Source organism: Magnolia sinica, chromosome 1, assembly GCF_029962835.1.
Source record: "Magnolia sinica isolate HGM2019 chromosome 1, MsV1, whole genome shotgun sequence".
Lineage (NCBI taxonomy): Eukaryota > Viridiplantae > Streptophyta > Magnoliopsida > Magnoliales > Magnoliaceae > Magnolia > Magnolia sinica.
In genome coordinates this window covers 24,444,721-24,450,807 of record NC_080573.1, presented here as the reverse complement: position 1 = coordinate 24,450,807, position 6,087 = coordinate 24,444,721, and positions in this window count along the sequence as shown.

Here is a 6,087-nt window from a genome sequence, read left to right as displayed (position 1 = left end):
ATCGGTCCGCTATCGACAAGCCGGGCCCGATATTGGCAGGTGGATAGTGAGGTCTCTTCCACCCTCCCAGTTGTGCGCCCGGATCGGGGCGGCAAGCTGGCATAGAGTGTACTTGACTTCGGTGATTATTCATACTGAGAACCGCACTGATTTGATGCTCTAGTGAGGAACTGCATTGATATGTGGATGAGGATTGACATGCTTGACTTGCATTCTGCATCGCATGGCCTTGATGTGGTCGATCACATTCATGTTTTGCACTGCATGGCCTTGGTACGGTTGATTGCATTCATGTACTCATCACCATGATTCCGTGTTACTCTGACCTTGCATTCTGAGCACGCTTATATTGCGCACACACTTGCACCACCATCCAAGCTTTCTATAAGCTTATGCACGATTGATGCATGCAGGTGATGCTAGGACGCAGCCGTGGCCTCGTCAGAGTTGGAGCGTGCAGTCTAGCTTTTGGAGTTTCTGTTATTATTATCACCTTGTATTTTCCTTTTACATGCATTGTACTCAAAAGTTTTTGATCATAGTGGATTTTGTGGTGGCGTTCTTGTGGTTACTGTTGGTGGGTTATGCTCATTATAGTTAAACTGATGATTTGAAATCCTCCTTGTAACATCCCAAGATCAGAACCTGGTGTATGGGTTCCGGGAGGCGAGAATGAGGTACTACGGAGGCTCTCGGCGCCAAATTCGGCGATCGGGAATTTTGTGAGCCCGGTTTCCAAGTTTGGGGCGTGACATTATTGATCCGAAACTTCTGTGATCTCCAAAAGGGTTTCAATGGTAAACGTTCAATCCCCCACTGTTTTTTGTAGTGTGGTCCAACTGATCTTTAGATATGTCTTATTTTTCAGCTCAAGCCTTAAGATGGGCTCTCAAATGGATGGACGGTTTGGATATAACACATACCTCATAGTTTGACCCAAAGAACTTGCTGACATCAATACACCACCCGCCAATCTGCTTCCGGTTTGGATTCACTCACTTCTCTCTCCCGATCCGAACCATACTTAACTCGATCCGATTCGGTTTCCTTGACTAAGTTGGACTCGGTTTGGGTTAGGACAGCAGTGCATCAGATCGAGTCAACTGACTCAGACTTGGTCTCAGATTGGATCGAGTTCGGATCAGTTACTTAAAAATTCGGATCGAGTCGAGTTGGACCCAATCCGATCCGACTCGACTTGATGCCTACCTCTGCGTGCCGACGTGGACTTCACTATCGACATTGGAGCTCCACTTGATATAGTATTCCCGATCAACTTGTAAATATTTTACTATAAGTACCCCTTTTAAAACCTTCAGGACACCTTCATAACCGGTGAACTTGCATCGAGTGCATTTAGAGCTCGTAAAGAGATCAAATTCTTTTTTAAATACGAAACGTGCCTTACATAACTCATAGTATGCTCCACCCATCAAACATCCTGATGTGAACTGAACTAATTTCTATTATCTTGTAGATATGATCATTGCTCATAAGAACCAGGCTACCATCATACTCGCCATATGTAATGAAATACTTTGATGATGACACATATTATATGATACCCCCTTATCCAACATCCACTCATGATAGAAGTGACTGACCTTGGACACTAATAACACATCACTACCACCCAATCCTTCACTGAATTTCCCTGAATTGGCTTCCTTCGGTAAATCATTTGATTTCTCCCTCTTCTAGATTTTGGGATATTGACAATCCTTTTTCAGATGTCCAATCTTTCCATAATTTTAATAGTTCAATTTGCCTTTGCTTTCGACTTGGATTTGGATCGTGACTTCCTATTCACTCACTTAAATGGTCTTCCTTGAGTAAAAAATATATTCGTAAAAGTACCTTCACCTCCACTCTTTCCTCTCAAACTACTTCGAATGAACGATTAAGATAATGATATCAACGTCTAAGGTATCCATACCATAGCACAAAGTATCAAACAGATACTCATAGGACTCCGGGAGAGACGTCAACAAAATTAGGGATTTGTCTTCTTCATCGATATTTACCTCTACGCTTTTCAATTTGTAAATCAGTTTGTTGAAAATGTTAATGTCCAAAGAGATCCGACCCTTCCTCCATCTTTATAGTATAGAACTATCTCTTCAGGCATAGATGATTGGTGAGCGATTTCATTATGTAAGTACTCTCCATCATTGCCCATAAGCTTGCGGTAGTCACCTCATCAATGATATTATAAAGGATTTTACCGGAAAAGCACAATTGAATTATGTTAATCGCCCTCTGATCAAGTTCATTCCAATCCTCTTCTTTTATAGATTCTGTACATTTCGCTTTCCAAAGGAGTGCATGCTGCAGCCCTAACTGAACTAGGAAAGCTTTCATCTTCAACCTCCATGATTCAAAATTATTTTTTCATGTGAACTTCTCTGTCCCAAACTTCACGTTCAATCCCCTCGATGCCATGTTTACAGCTGATATCTATTAATGGACACGCAAGCAACTTCAGAATGAATCAAACACGTAATAAAGAACGAAAAAGAATAAGAAAACTTAGATAACACATATTTTATGTGGAAAACCTTTGCAGGAAAAAACCACGACATAAGGTGACGATCGATCCAATATAATCAGAAAGTTATAAGAGATGTAACAACTTATAGTAGAAAACCCTAGCTCCCTTCAAAACCCTTGATTCTACATTATGCTCATTCCCTAATCATAATTAGAGAGATACTTATATCTGCACATATAAGATTATGAAACAAAACTGGCACTTATGCATTCCAATTGGTTGGATCAGATATAACCTTCAGTCGGATCAGACAAAACCGACATTCCTTGATTGAGCCAACTATTCAACCAAAATCATGCAAAACATTAGAGAGAATGAACAGCCAAAATTAGAATTTTTGGTTGAATCGAGATAGGCTTCAATCGAACCAAAAATTCCCTATTTGCATCGTATTAAAGAGACTCGACCAACAATCATTCAAACAATCGCACCACAAAGAGCCATAGCCCATGATTTATTCATCTCGAGAAACATTATGTGGATATATTTGAATACGTTTGAAACCCTTCATTTTCATCCTCAGTCACTCCACATATATGGCATTCAACCTTTTAATGCCTCACATGTATGACATACGCCAAAGTTTATATACATATGTCACAAATGTGACCGTACGTGTTTAAGAGATTGAAATGTGCTACCATATTTTATTTTATTTTCCAATAATCCATGTGCCATATATGTCATTATTAATCTCCGAGTTCATTGCTTATCTACACTCGCCAATGCACCTAATGTGTATATGACCCATGAATGCTTGTCCAAACAAAATATTTTACAGACAACAAACAATGCAAAATAGTCCGTTCATACATATGTTCAGACACCCTTACTTGGACATATGTGCCAAAATATTTCGACCGAACGCAAAATTAGTAGTAACCAAATGGGCCCTAAGCGTAGAAATGTTGGGTGATCCACCCAACCATGAGCCCTATCCAACTTTGATCGGGCTTGTACACGTTAGCTTGGTAGACATGTGAGACTGGGCCTACCATGCATGGCATGATGAAGTTTTGAGCTAGGCTTGGGTTCAAGTCATTCTAGCCCAACTCAGCTCAGCTTCCCCCAGCCTGACCCAACTTCAGACGCAGGTGTTAATATCCTGCAAATATACAATTTTAAGTGTAAATGGTTTTGTTCCTCTAAATGTCTATTTTGCTTTTAGGTCCAGCTTACTTGAACAATGAAAAGATAAGATTAGGAACATTCCAAATGAGAAATAAGGTTTATTAATTTTAGGTTGGGTCTAACTAATTTTTGGAGCTGGGCTGCTATACTAAGCCCAAGCTGTGCCTGGTTTTTGGGCCTTGGGTGCGGGCCAGACTGAGCCTTGACTAGCCTGGCCCAAGTCGGCCTATTGCCACTGACTTGCCACACATCTTTAGGCCTGAGAGCCTGAGCCTGACCCAAGCCCACTCGATAACTGGAGTTATTTGATACCCTGACCATGATGCCTTATACATAGGCACTCAGAAATTGTACAGTTTGGACGTACTGTTAAAAATCAAACGGCTTTAATTGTGGAATCCAATGTCTATAAGTCACAGTCCCATTAGTAGATCTGAACTGTAACAATGTTGGGCGGCGCTATCGTACCCCGCGCTGGGTATACGTCAAGTGCATCTAGAGAGCCATGTGAGAGGAACTTGCACTAATCAAGCACGCTGCGTGATGTGCACCTTGGAAATAGAAGTCATGGCAATCTAGAAATCAACTGCAACTACGATAGAGTTGGGATGGGATGCCCATAGTTAGTTTTGTGTAGGGTCCACCTTATGTCATTCAATCTGGTGATGCAGTTTTCTGATCGTTCCTTCTAGATAGCTGATTACCTGCAAAATCAAACCACAATGGGGACCCTAACTGTTGTAGGGGACCCTCTGATGCCAAAGTTAGAACAAGCACTTTGGCCTTCTAGTAGAAGTGGAGTTTTTGTGCATACTTTTTACTGTGTGTAGGGTTCGTATTTATAGTCATCACTTGCTAGTTATGTGTATGGCAATGAATCTGTCATACAGTTGCGTATCATACAAGGAATCGTCATCAGGATCCAAGGCGTGTGATTCACAACGAAGATCCCAGGGAATTAATCCTCCTTGCGTAGTAAGCAGATCTCCCAATGGTCGGGTTCCAAGGAGACCGTGGTAAGCTATCAATGCCATCCACTAAGTTGGTCAATGCATAGATTGATCGATGTGATGGATAGTTAGATGGAATGGATGGATGTTTGGATGAGATGGATAGATGGTTGGATGGTTGAGATGGGAATAGATGGGTGGTTGTTTGGATGGATAGATGATATGGATGGATGGATATTTTGATGATTGGATGGAATGAATGGATGGATGGGTTGGTTTGACAGATGGTTAGATGGATTGATGGGATGGATGGATGGGGTGGTTGTATGGATAGATGGCATGGATGGATGGAAGTTTGGATGATTGATGGGATGATCAGATGTATGAATGAGATGGCTGGATGTTGGATGGATGGATTGATGGGATGAATGGATGTTTGGATGACTTGATAGATGGATGGAATGGTTGGATAGATGGATTGATGGATATTTGAATGATTGGATGAAATGAATGAATGGTTGGATAGATGGATTGATGGATATTTGAATAATTGGATGAAATGAATGGATAGTTGGATGGGGGATGCGATGGTTGGAGGGGGATGAGATGAATGAGGCTCCAACGAGCCACTTAGGGGCCAACTTAATGTATGAATTCTATCCACATTGTCCATCCATTTTCACATATCATTTTAGAATATGACCCAAGATAATCAAGAGCCAAGCTCAAATGGACCACAAAGTGGGGACTAAATTCCTATCGTTAAAAAATTCTAGGGGACAACAATTTTAAAACCTTCTTAAGGTCCACTGTGACCTTTATTTGAGATTCAACCTATTCATAAGTTGACAAAAACACTAACGAAGGGAAAACACAAATATCCTTGTGAACATAGACACTGAAGAAGGGAAAACACAAATATCAGCTTGATTGAAAACTTTTGTGGCCCTTAGAAGTTTTTAATGGTGGGTGTCACTCTCTCCACTGTTTTTTGTGGTGGGGTCCACTCTAGCATTGGATTTGACTCATTCTTTGTCTCATGTCCTAAAATGATCTCTCAAAATGGATGGACCGTGTGGATACAGAACATACATCATGGTGGGACCCACGGAACTACTGACGTCACTTCAGTGGCCTGTCTCGTTACTCAACCTATCAGAAAACTGGTCTTTACCGGCGGTCACAACTGCCGAAAAAGGCCCATAAAACTGCCAGAAAATCCTTTGCCTGTGGTTAGCTAACAGCCGGTAAAGCCTCGGTCGGTAAAGGCTTTACCGGCGGTCAGGACCTTTACTGATGATTGTGCTGGACGTTGTTAAATTGCTGATTTTTTGCTACACTACCAAAACTTTGCTATGGATTAAATCTGTAGCAATAGGAATCATGGCCACTGACAATCCATAGAAATAGAGAAATCTTTCTTATCAAAAAGTTAAAAAAGAAAAAGAAAAGAGA